Below are 14170 nucleotides of genomic sequence, written 5' to 3'. Positions count from 1 at the left end.
CACAGGAGACATATTACTGATTCCAGGTGGGGCTGGGTGAGTAGGGAGAGGATGAGAGAACCAGGAATGACAGGCAAGAGGGGCTGATGGGTGGGCAGGCCCTGGGGATGCTCTCTGACCTGCCTGCTCAGAGATCTCTGGGCTTTAAATACTGATGTTTTTGTCACAACCCCACCTACAGAGCTGAGGAAAATTTAAGCATTTGCTCCAGCTCTGATTTCTTAAGAAGCAGTTTCAACTATCTACATATACCATTCCTGACTATAAAGATGTAGAGAAAACACAGAAACTTTGCCTCTGGGACCTGTCTAGGTAACCTCTGATCCCCTTTCTGCTGTGCTCCCAGCAATCTGCTAGCAGCCTGAGCAGGAGAGAACAGACCGTTTTCCAAAAAGTGCATCCATAAGGGGGAAAAAAATCACATAGCAGCCTAGTAAAACACGTTCCTGTACTAAATGCAAACATACCCTGTGATGGCTTTGTAAGAAGACAATTCAAAATAAAATTTTAAAGTGTATACTGATTAATTTGTGATTTCAGTTAAATGCCAGTAGTATTAAGGGGAAAAAAACACAGTGTGACTGTTCACCTGTGACTCCCTGAATTTCTGTCTGAAGCATCCCAAGGGACAACTTTCAATGCCTGTGGCATTTAACATTCACTGCTGCAGCTCTTTCTGCATAAAATAAAGAAATATCCATTGCTACTGTGTGTTTTGTTTTGCTTCTCATATACACTAATGTTAGGTAGGGAGGGAGTTAGGCATTAGCAACAAGGGAGGGCCTAGCCTAAAGGGATGCAAGCTGAGCTCTAAATCTCACCCAGACATGCCCAGGAAAGCTCACAGATACGCTACAAAAGTAACCACAGAGACTTTTCCAACTGCTGCACAAGCATTCTAGGCACATAGTGGATACAAACTAACCACAGGGGCTTCTCCAACTCCAGCACAGGGTGCCCTTGATGCACAGATGCGTCCTCAAGTGACCTTAGGCAGCCAGGGGCCCATTAAGGGTTCATAACTATTCTATACATATATCCATCAGATTATAACAGACTAAATTATGGGAAAGTCATGTGCAATAAAGCCTACTGTTATGTAACTTGCAACTGTCAGCCAGCCTTGAGCATACATCTATTTGCATTCCTTTTCCTGATTGGTGGCTGGTACAAGCCCTACCTCTCACAAGGCAGAACCAAGAGGAGAAGATGGGAAAGGCAAGAGAGATCGTGGCCACTCCTTCAGGGTCAGGTACTCCCTCCTCTCAGGAGTGTACTATTCACTGTCTAATAAAAGATCTGTCTGCTTGAGCTGTAACTGAGCTGTAAACCAGTCTGTTTTAAATTCTTGCCACAACAAGACAGGAGCCTGAGATATCCTACCTGCATGAGCTGTAATTAATCCATCCTTCCAAATCTTTGTAAACCAATCTGACACTCCTAACCAAGTGTTAGAAAACATACAGTAGAGAGGCAATCAGAGTTGAGTTGATTTTTAGCTTTTCAGTTCTTATTTGAAGTTCTGTACTCATAAGACTATAAGACGATTCTGCTAATTTCTCATCTTAGAAATAAAATAAGAATTGCCCAGCAAGCCTATAAACCATCCAAACATGTAGTAGTACTTCATTATGACTAAATAACGTGTATGACCAAGCTTATTTGTTCATCTCCTATGAAATCTTCATGTTTACCAAAGGTGCAGCTCTGAGATCTGGTCTAATTCTATAAAAGCATCATTGTACATTTTTCAGAGGGCCCCTGAGTTGCTCAGAACAGATATGAGTCCGGATCATTTGTGGGGTCACTCAGAATAGGCATCATTTCCCTCTGATATGTAGAGAACGGTGGGGAATCCAGGATGCCCAGAAGGCCAGGAGGCCAGGCACTCTACTCCAAGGCCCCCACCACTTCCCACGGACACGCCATTACACTTCTTAAGTCAATGGCTCCTTTTTCAATTAAATACAGTATAGAATCATGTCAGGGAAATAACCATGAGAACTAAATTGTCCATCCATATTTGACTGCCCACTCAGCCAGAAGCCTCTGGAAAAAGTTCCATTGATGGTAAAAGTTACATTTTCTTTAGTGATGTTATTTAGCTGTATTCATTACACTTTGTAAGCACACTGTGAAAGCCTTGGATAAAAAGAGTATGTACTGAGAACCTGTTATATAAAACAGAGCAGTAAAGTGAGACTGCAAAAAGGATTAGACCTAAGCATCACAAAATGCAAATACAACTGATAAAGGAGCATTTGGGGGAGAGTTGGCATTCATCCCCAGTAAGTTCAGTTCAGTTCAGTTCAGTCACTCAGTCGTATCTGACTCTTTGTGACCCCATGAATCGCAGCACGCCAGGCCTCCCTGTCCATCACCAACTCCAGTTCACTCAAACTCACGTCCAGCGAGTCAGTGGTGCCATCCAGCCATCTCATCCTCTGTCATCCCCTTCTCCTCCTGCTCCCAATCCCTCCCACCATCAGTCTTTTCCAATGAGTCAACTCTTTGCATGAGGTGGCCAAAGTACTGGAGTTTCAGCTTCAGCATCATTCCCTCCAAAGAAATCCCAGGGCTGATCTCCTTCAGAATAGACTGGTTGGATCTCCTTGCAGTCCAAGGGACTCTCAAGAGTCTTCTCCAACACCACAGTTCAAAAGCATCAATTCTTCGGCGCTCAGCCTTCTTCACAGTCCAACTCTCACATCCATACATGACCACAGGAAAAACAATAGCCTTGACTAGACGGACCTTTGTTAGCAAAGTAATGTCTCTGCTTTTGAATATGTTATCAAGGTTGGACATAAATTTCCTTCCAAGGAGTAAGCTTCTTTTAATTTCATGGCTGCAGTCACCATCTACAGTGATTTTGGAGCCCTGCAGATGGTGACTATGGAACTATTATCTGTCAGGGCGAAGCCCCTCCACTGGATTTCCTTGAAGGAAACACAGCAACAAGGGAGGAATCCACTGCAAAAATCACACTGTAGAGAGAACAGGAAACCCCTGAAATACCATCTTCCAGTCAGCAACTGGTCCAAAGCTCCTCATTATGTTCAGAGCAAAGGTAGGAGCAGCTGACAAAAGGTTCCACTAAGATATTCCATCAGCCTTAGTCACTGGCTATGGTCTTCCTGGATCAGTTTCTATGTCACCAGTTAAACTAGCAATTCAGGGTTGCTCTGTGCTTTAACATGGGACTCTTGTATCTTGAGTGATACCACATGCCTCATGAATGGTTTTTAATTGAACCTCACCCCTTTGGCAGGATTGAAGACCACCTCAACTGGGATGTCTTTCCTCATGACTCCAAAAAAGAAAAAAGGAATATCCCCAAGAGAAGCAATGGAATTACATTGTATGAGTAAAGTAGTATGAGGTGATGGGGCAAAGCATATCTTCATAGGGATGCCAATATTAAAAGTGGAATAAACAATGACATCATGGTGTATTCAGGATGGTGATGGTTTACTCGCTAAGCCATGTCTGACTCTTGCGACTCCGTGAACTGTAGCCCACCAGGCTCCTCTATCCATGGAATTTCGCAGGCAAGAATACTGGAGTAGGTGGCCATTCTCTTCTCCAGGGGATCTTCCTGATCCAGGAATTGAACCTGGGTCTCCTGCATTGCAGGCAGATTCTTTACTGACTAAGCCACTTGCCCTCATTCATCTCAAGGATACATACTGTAAAGTAAATAACTTTCATGAACATTTCTGTATATTACACACAACATAAAAGTGAATTACTTTGGGGGAAAAAAAAACAGCTGAATTTGCTAGACAACTATTTTAGAATTTGGATAGTGCTTAGATGAGCTTCTACATACCTTTGGGGAAGTTGTCAAGTACGTCATAGGTAGTATTTACTCCTGGAAAAAACACTATGGCAAAATTGTTGCCACCTTGAGATACTTACTGTGCAGGTTATAAACACAGACATAATTCTGCAAAGATAATCCATTGTGTTTTTCACTCCTCTCGCAAGCAAATCCTGTTAGCCAGTGATCACTATCCCCTTATGCTCTAGAGAAGACAAGGAGGACAAAGACCAACTCAGAAAATAGGAAACAGTACGTGTGGTGTCTCCCTCTTTGTCAGGAAGAGATGGAAGCCCAGAGGACTGTGGGAAAGAAGGGAAATGGAGGAAGGGTAAAAGGTGGTGGGAGAAGTGATTCAGACACCTTGTTCAGGAATGAAGTCCCAGGGGGATAAAGAAAGTGAGAGGCATAAACAAGCAGAGGAGAGGCTTTCTGGGGCCCATTTGGAATTTGGGGCAATCACCTTGTAGGGTGATAATAGATCTTTTGACTGTGTGGATCACAATAAACTGTGGAAAATTCTGAAAGAGATGGGAATACCAAACCACCTGACCTGCCTCTTGAGAAATCTGTATGCAGGTCAGGAAGCAACAGTTAGAACTGGACATGGAACAACAGACTGATTCCAAATAGGAAAAGGAGTACGTCAAGGCTGTATATTGTCACCCTGCTTATTTAACTTCTATGCAGAGCACATCATGAGAAACGCTGGACTGGAAGAAGCACAAGCTGGAATCAAGATTGCCAGGAGAAATATCAATAACCTCAGATATGCAGATGACACCACCCTTATGGCAGAAAGTGAAGAGGAACTAAAAAGCCTCTTGATAAAAGTGAGAGTGGAGAGTGAAAAAGTTGGCTTAAAGCTCAACATTCAGAAAACAAAGATCATGGCATCTGGTCCCATCACGTCATGGGAAATAGATGGGGAAACAGAGGAAACAGTGTCAGACTTTATTTTGGGGGGATCCAAAATTACTGCAGATGGTGATTGCAGCCGTGAAATTAAAAGATGCTTACTCCTTGGAAAGAAAGTTATGTCCAACCTAGATAGCATATTAAAAAGCAGAGACATTACTTTGCCAACAAAGGTCCGTCTAGTAAAGGCTATGGCTTTTCCTGTGGTCATGTATGGATGTGAGAGTTGGACTGTGAAGAAGGCTGAGCACCGAAGAATTGATGCTTTTGAACTGTGGTGTTGGAGAAGACTCTTGAGAGTCCCTTGGACTGCAAGGAGATCCAACCAGTCTATTCTGAAGGAGATCAGCCCTGGGATTTCTTTGGAAGCAATGATGCTAAAGTTGAAACTCCAGTACTTTGGCGACCTCATGCAAAGACTTGACTCATTGGAAAAGACTGATGCTGGGAGGGATTGGGAGCAGGAGGAGAAGGGGATGACAGAGGATGAGATGGCTGGATGGCATCACAGACTTGATGGATGTGAGTCTGAGTGAACTCCGGGGGTTGGTGATGGACAGGGAGGCCTGGCATGCTGTGATTCATGGGGTTGCAAAGAGTCGGACACTACTGAGCAACTGAACTGAACTGAACCTTGTAGGGGCTGTGCAGTCATTACTAACAGTTTTCAACAATTTCTGGTTTTCTCCCTCCAGGCACAGGGAGGATTGCACTTACATGCCCCCTGGTGGTTGAGAGGGGCTATGTGACCACCTCTGGCCAACAAGCTGATAGGTCACTTCTGGATAGGACAAAACCATTCAAAGGATTCCCTGTCCCACCCCACCCCCCCACATAGTGACCCAGAATTCCCCACAGGCCATTAAAAGGGGGCATAGAAGTTAAATGAGAGTCTGACTGAATCTGAACAGGTTAAATTGACAAAGACAAATTAAACCTATAATCAAGGTAATTCAGGCTGGAAACCAAATGAGACTCAAGGTCAGGCGTCAAGGAGGCAAGGAGTGACACCAGACAGATTCCCAAAGGGACAGTGACTTATTCCCTGGGAACATGATCTTACCAAGAGGTATATCTGCCACAGGTTTCAGGAATGGGTGCCCAGTAACCCCCAGAGTTAAGAGCAGACAAACGTCCCTCAGTAGATAACAAGGACCTGAGACCCCAACATGGGGCACCCTTCCCACTGTTCAGCTCCATGAGGGCAGGAACCTGTCTGTAAACCCAAATACTGTCTTGGAAAGAAGTAGGAGCAAAAAAATCTGAGCATCCCTGGAAGATGTTCTTCTGTTCAAAAGAGGCTATGAATCCAAAAGAGACTGAAGATTGCCTTATTTGGGGGGTAGTTCTATAATTTGGGCTACATGATAGACAGAAACAACAACACTGTCTCCCTGGAGGTTGTTGACGTCACTGAAAACATGCTTGGTTTGTTCTGGTTTGTGTCATCTAGTACCTTAGGCTCTACGGGGGTAAACTGAAGACTCTAGATCTTGAAAAGGACCATGGAAGGATCAGAAAAGATGAGTTCTGTGCAATTCCATATGACAACTCTATGGCCCGGTCTGCACAAACTCTAGGATTTGATGGTTTCTCCTCCCACATGCTACTAACATGCATTTTATTATTTTATTTATTTATTTGGCCTTGCCCCATGGCATGTGAGATCTTGGTTCCCTGACCAGGGATTGAAACTAAGTCCCCTGTATTGGAATCGTGAGTCAACCATTGGATCCCAAGGAAGTCCCTACAATCATGCATTTTAGAGGAGCTGTGATTTAGTAAAGTTACATGGTTGTCAGGACCGTGCTGCCCAGGCCTTAGTATGTCAGTTATTTTACAGATGCTGTTACACTTGGCTTATTCATTGCACTCAACAACCACAGTGCATCTGCAGGATCACTTGTTTAAAAAATTATAATAACAACAGAAAAAAATGGTGGCTTCAAGAAAAAATGTGTATTGGCCTTAATTGGTCTAAAAACTTTTAGAAGCACAGACAAACAGAATGCAAAATCTGACATCCAGAGCAAAAATTTTCCAGTATATTCATATATCTATAAAAATTTGATTTACAAGCTCTTTTATGGCAATTTGAATTGCTCAGACTAGTATTTGGGAATACTGACCAATTCTACCAGGCTTCTAGCCTGTGAATAAAAGATAGGAATATTTGAGAACTATGATTCTATGAAAAAATATGAGGGGAAAGTTAATTTTTATAAGATTTGAATCAGAAATTTTTGATGTAATATTCTGATTTATATCAGGAATTGACATATTCCTAGACATTTTAAATTATTATTTACTCTTTCCATTTTTTTTTAACTTTGTTATAACAAAGAGTGAGTTTTATATCATATCTTATCTGGGATACTGCAGAATCCAAATAATCAGACGTTGCAGGTTATAAGAAAATGTTCACTGTCTAATGCCCAGGTCTAAGCATTTTCTCCTAATGTAATACATCTTTATTTTCTGCTAGAACCTATTGAGTTAACTTGTACTAGTAAATGTACTTCCTAACTTGAAAAATAAGTATCTTAAAACTGAGAATAGTACTAAAATGCTTAGTCATTCACTGTATTGGAACTTTAGACAAAAATCTTTCTTGGCTCCACCAAAATATATGTCTATTTCGAGGAAATGGGATCAATGTCTCAGTATGAGAAAGGTGAAGAATTACAAAGAGAAAGGAAAACATCCAGTCATTTCAGCTTGTTTCCATCTACTTTCTGTTGGCAATACACAATACAGCAATCTGAAATGTCACTTTTGATCAAGGTAAATCTGAAGCAATCTCATCTGCACTGTCACTGACGAGTGGCTTGCTGCAGTAGAGTGCATGAATTTCAGCATCTGGGCCATGAATAGAGTGGTTCCTCTTTCTGGGAATGATGGTTTATGCAAGCATTTTGGAGAAACAAAAAAGAACATGATACCATGCAGGGCCCTATGGGGCTCCTGAGCACAACTTTCTATGTCCCTCATTTCTTTGATTACAGGAAACAGCCTTCATTCAGCCTCTATGACCTCCCCTGAGTTCCAGTGGGCAGATTCATGCAGTTGTTAATTAGGGAAGGGAGGGATGTGAGACCAGGAAGAAACAGTCAAGAGCAGCCTTTGGACAAGGTCCTGTTTCCCTATCAATGGATATACACAACAGTATCTTTGAGCTATTTTGCAGATACTGAAGCTGCCCTGAGGTGGGAGAAGTTAATGATTAATAACAGTATGCTGCCCACAAGCCTGGAAACCCCAGGCCAGTTGGACCTGAAGGTTGACTCCATTTACCTCACCACCAAACCATCAAAAGAACATCCATGACCTGATCACATCCTCTTTGAACAACTGCTATAAAAACTCTCATTATCTTTCCGAAGTGTGGACACATGATTTTAAAAGCATTAATCCCACCGTGGCCCTCTTTGCCTGGCAAAGTAATAAAGTTATCCTTTACTACTTCACCCCAAACTCTTGAGAGAGTCATTTCCTAGGCAGGTTGATAAGAAGTCTAGGGGTCCCCAAGGGGAGAGGGGTCTGGAATTCTCAAGGTGGAAGAAAGGACAAACTTTTTTTCCCTCTACATTCCTTAGGATTCAGTTCAGTTGCTCAGTTGTGTCCGACTCTTTGCGACCCCATGAATCGCAGCATGCCAGGCCTCCCTGTCCACCACCAACCCCCGGAGTTCACTCAGACTCATGTCCATCGAGTCAGTGATGCCATCCAGCCATCTCATCCTCTGTCGTCCCCTTCTCCTCCTGCCCCCAATCCCTCCCAGCAACAGAGTCCTTTCCAATGAGTCAACTCTTCGCATGAGGTGGCCAAAGTATTGGAGTTTCAGCTTTAGCATCATTGCTTCCAAAGAAATCCCAGGGCTGATCTCCTTCAGAATGGACTGGTTGGATCTCCTTGCAGTCCAAGGGACTCTCAAGAGTCTTCTCCAACACCACAGTTCAAAAGCATCAATTCTTTGGCACTCAGCTTTCTTCACAGTCCAACTCTCACATCCACACATGACCACTGGAAAAACCATAGCCTTGACTAGATGGACCTTTGTTGGCAAAGTAATGTCTCTGCTTTTCAATATGCTATCTAGGTTGGTCATAGTTTTTCTTCCAAGGAGTAAGCGTCTTTTAATTTCAAGGCTGCAGTCACCATCTACAGTGATTTTGGAGCCCCCAAAGATAAAGTCTGACACTGTTTGCACTGTTTCCCCATCTATTTCCCATGACGTGATGGGACCAGATGCCATGATCTTCGTTTTCTGAATGTTGAGCTTTAAGCCAACTTTTTCACTCTCCTCTTTCACCTTCATCAAGAGGCTTTTTAGTTCCTCTTCACTTTCTGCCATAAGGGTGGTGTCATCTGCATATCTGAGGTTACTGATATTTCTTCCAGCAATCTTGATTCCAGCTTGTGCTTCTTCCAGCCTAGTGTTTCTCATGATGTACTCTGCATAAAATTTAAATAAGCAGGGTGACAATATACAGCCTTGACATACTCCTTTTCCTATTTGGAACCAGTCTGTTGTTCCATGTCCAGTTCTAACTGTTGCTTCCTGGCCTGCATACAGATTTCTCAAGAGGCAGGTCAGGTGGTCTGGTATTCCCATCTCTTGAAGAATTTTCCACAGTTTATTGTGATCCACTCAGTCAAAGGCTTTGGCATAGTCAATAAAGCAGAAATAGATGTTTTTCTGGAACTCTCTTGCTTTTTTGATGATCCAGCAGATGTTGGCAATTTGGTCTCTGGTTCCTCTGCCTTTTCTAAAACCAGCTTGAACATCTGGAAGTTATGTAACAATAATGTATCCTGCCTGAGGACTGTCTCTGGATTAAACCTTCTGGCTAATCCTGTTATCTTAAAATGTAAATTATGGGAGTAGGTCTGGTGAGGTCTTTACAACCTCCAGACATTCTTTGGATTCACTGGCGAGTATATAACTCCATTGCTAACACTAGCAAGCGGGTACTCTTTCTACCCTCTTCTGATGTCTATGTCAGAAGCTTTCTCTATCTCCTTTATACTTTAATAAAACTTTATTACACAAAACTCGAGCCATCAAGCCTCTTTTCTGACCCCAGATTGAATTCTTCTCCTCTGGAGGCCAAGAATCCCAGCATCTTTGCGTGTTTCAACAACAGCCTTTCACTCTTTCTTAGATTCAATTCAGCACCAGTGTACAGAGAAACTGAGCTATCAGCCTCAAACAAAATGTGTGTATGCTGCTGTGCTTAGTCATTCAGTTGTGTCCGACTCTTTGGGACCTCATGGACTATAGCCTGCCAGTCTTCTGTCCATGGGGATTCTCCAGCCAAGAGTGATAGGGGAAGCACACTGACTGAAACTGCCCACCCTGGCCAGGCACCCTAGTAAACACTTGTATAAGTTGTTTTGCAACAGAAGGTCTTGGTAAGGAACACAGAACTAATAAGCCACCACCAACAGGAAAAGTTTGGGAAAGGTCAAGAGGTGACACCATGTGTCCAACCATCTCCCGGAATCCTTCTTGCTGGGCTGAGCAATGCATGTGCCACCCTGAAGGACTCTGAGTCAGAATGATTGGCCAAAGACAACCTGGAAACTAATCCCATCACCATAAAACCCAAGACTGCAAACCACGTGACAGCAGTTCTCCCAGGTTCCCTTACCCTACTGCTCTCTACCCAGGCACCCCTTCCCAATAAAATCTCTTGCTTTATCAGCACATGTGTCTCTTTGGACAATTTAATTCTGAGTGTTAGACAAGAGCCCACTTTCGGGCTCTGGAAGGACTCCCCCTTCCTGCAACAAGAATGCTGGAGTAGGTTGCTATGCCCTCCTCTAGGGGAATCTTCCCAACCCAGGGATCAAACCCAAGTCTCCTGCATTACAGGCAGATTCTTTACCATCTGAGCCACCAGGGAAGCCCAAGAATACTCGAGAGGGTAGCCTATCCCCTTCTCCAGGGGATCTTTCCAATCCAGGAATTGAATTGGGATCTCCTGCATTGTACATGTATTCTTTATCAGCTGAACCACCAGGGAAGCCCAAATGTGTGTATACTTCCTTATGCTGCTGCTGCTAAGTCGCTTCAGTCATGACCGACTCTGTATGACCCCATAGATGGCATCCCACCAGGCTACCCCGTCCCTGGGATTCTCCAGGCAAGAACACTGGAGTGGGTTGCCATTGCCTTCTCCAGTGCATGAAAGTGAAAAGTGAAAGTGAAGTCTCTCAGTTGTGTCCGACTCCTAGAGACCCCATGGAGTGCAGCCTACCAGGCTCCTCCGTCCATGGGATTTGCCAGGCAAGAGTACTGGAGTGGGTTGCCATTGCCTTCTCCAATACGTCCTTCTAATCAACTTCAATTAGCTTCTGGTCAGAACCACATATTTCACTATCACACCTGTGTTTACAGATCACATGATTAAAGAGAACACAGCGATGTGGAATCTGAAATGCTACAGAGCCAGTCTGAGGAGTAACAATAATTGTAAAAACAAAAGGCTATTTTTATATGCAAGATACAGAATGAAAGTCCAGAATGGTTTACCCTAAGATAGTCTTTGGTTTGGGTTTTGTTTTTTTAACTTTCATCTGGAAAAACTTGGATAAACTGGATAAAGTTTCCTTAGATTTTTTAGATGAAAAAAATGAAGTTATATTACAACATTCTTATTTAGAATATACAGATTTCAGCAATCTTATTTTTATGAGAAATGTTTGGTAACATAATTCTAGGAAATATCAACTTAATATTAATGGAAACAACAGCAGCCAATATGATTAGACTCTCTGCTTGGGTTCTGCCTGTCCCTGGAAACACATGGATCTACCCTGACTTCTCTGCTCATCCCTCTCAATATCCTTCACAGATCTCTTTTTTCTATTTATAGGAAAGTCTTCTCTAAGAAATAGTTTACTCCTTTTCATAAATTAATAGAAAACAAAATAAATACATAAATAAAATGTAAAAGCAAAAAATACATAAAATGAAAAACATTAAATGTGCAATAAATTCTAATAAATAAGTATTTTTATGTGTTGAATCAGTGATGTACTTTAAAATCATCACATACCTTCAATTTTGAATTTTTTGACTTTGGTTTATACATGGGGTCAAATTTATAGATAGATACACACTCACACAATCAAAAGTTATACATAGATTATTCTCTTATCACTTTTATATATCAGGTAGACAAAGTGATGGGCTATTATGTATAAAGCTCTTGGTGGAAGCTATAATATTGGAGACATTTCTAATTCTAATGAACATTCTAGAAGTTCAGTGACTTCTGGGCAAAATAAGAAACTAGGAATGTAAGACAGACCACCTTCTTTAAAACCTGCGAATATCATAACATAGACCAAGGGAATTTTAACCATATATCAGGGAGTCCAACATGATTTTCATTGCTAGATCATACACAAAATATTTTTTAAAAGCTAAAACTACTATATATTAAGAATCACCGTCATCATTATGCTCATTCTGCTCATCCACATTTTATACTATCCATATTTTACCTCACAGTAATCTAAAGTGAAGGAATATGTTCTCCAGCATTCACCAAGGCAAAGGAAATGGCAAAAAAAGACTCCAACATGCTGACTTTTAACAGAAAACACACACATAAATAATCCTTTAGAAGGAATATTGATAAATTGTGCTATCTAAAGCATGCTTTAGAAATGGGTCTGAAATCAGTTGGTAGCATCTAGAAATATTTAGCAAAATCTACACTATATGCAATCAGAATAGCAACAACCATTAAAAAAAAAACCTCATTAGCTGATTGCCACTCTCTTTAATTAATTTAAATTTGCAAAGAGAGTAGTTTAAATATAGAAGATAAGCTTTGTACTTAGCATTTTATAATGATGGCTTATCATACTGAGTTATTAATTTTTTAATTAAATATAATAGAAATAAGTTCATCTTAAACTTCACGGTTTTCCCTTCTAATGTTTATAAACTTTCCAGTGCTACCATACTGACAATAGTAGAGTCCTGAATCATAAACACATTCGACATATGCAAATTTGAAACACAACACACAAGCCCCTTGAGCTTCTTTAAACTAATTAAATATGGCTTATTTAGGTTTTACAATTTTAGGGCAACCACTGGAAAGTTTATATGATAAACTGATATTAGAGTAACCATCAGACCAAAAATGGGTAATTTGATAATTTAATTGATCTCATTGAAATCTAGATTATGAATGATGCTTTGAGGAGTAAATATCTGCCCATAAAAATTCCTTTTCCTGGGCAAAGATCATGAAGGTGGGCAATTAATGGACATGCCCTCCCACCATGAGTTCAATGAATTTCTTCACCTGTTTTCTTACCTTTCCCTGCCCATTTATTGATCACTTACTAGGTTTTGGAATTTGATTCTTAAGGACACAGTAAATTCAAGCTAGACTTAAACACTAATCTTAGAAAATTTCAAAGAGGGAGAAACACAGTCAATCTCCTAGTAGTATCTCCAGAGTTTACAGCAGTGCTTTTACATGAGATGGTTAATTTTAACTTTTACTTTCTGGATAAATCTTTCATTTAAAAAATCTATCTCTTAAAAAAACATCAAAACATTTAAGCTTTGCATGTACATATTAATGTATTTAAACCACTGAATTAATATTTGTGCAACAGAAAAAGTAATTTACTCAACAGCATTCAAGTAGCAAAAGTGGATGAATATCTCTCCAAAAAATAAGTCACTAACTCCTTTCCCACTAATAGGTAGGGGACCTTTATTTTCAGTAGCAGTCTTCACCTGGTCTCCTCAGGCCAAGTCCTGGCATGAAGTCATTTTCCCATCATATCCTATGGCAGCTTCACATCTCACAGACATACTCAGTGGCCTATTCAGTTTTCCCCAGTGGCTGTGACCCTGGTTCTACATGTGTTGTTTTAGTTATTCCTGACCAGCACACTTGATTAGTCACCCTTCTATAACCTGTTCTAAAACTAAAAAGGTAGAGGAACAGCAAACAGTTGCAGACTCACCGTCCCTGCGATTAAGACTTGCAAAGCCAGGGCCATGGCTACTAGACAGCTCTGAGGAACTGGTGAAGGAAGCCCGGGGCAAGGAGGACGCCAGAGGAGCATCACAGTTATCTGGGAGGAAAAACACCACATTCCGATTAACACATTGATTGACGCTTTTCTGTCTTCTCTTCCTGTCTTCTTCCTTCCCTTTTACTTTCATTTCCTTCTCATTCCCCTCACACTCTCCATCTTTTTCACCCTTAAGTTCCTTTCCTTTAATCAGCAGGCTAGGAAAGCGTTAGAGCCTATAGCAAACATTAGTCTTGATCAGAGGTTTATTAGTAAATGTTTAACATCAGGCTGAGTGGTAGCATTTGTCACTTCACCATGGTGTATATTGTGCCTCATGCCAAGCAAGAGACTTGGGTCCAATCTCTTGGT

The sequence above is a fragment of the Bubalus kerabau genome, chromosome 4 (genome assembly GCF_029407905.1).
Source record: "Bubalus kerabau isolate K-KA32 ecotype Philippines breed swamp buffalo chromosome 4, PCC_UOA_SB_1v2, whole genome shotgun sequence".
Lineage (NCBI taxonomy): Eukaryota > Metazoa > Chordata > Mammalia > Artiodactyla > Bovidae > Bubalus > Bubalus kerabau.
The sequence above is the reverse complement of the archived record's forward strand: the minus strand, read 5'-3'. Positions refer to the sequence as shown.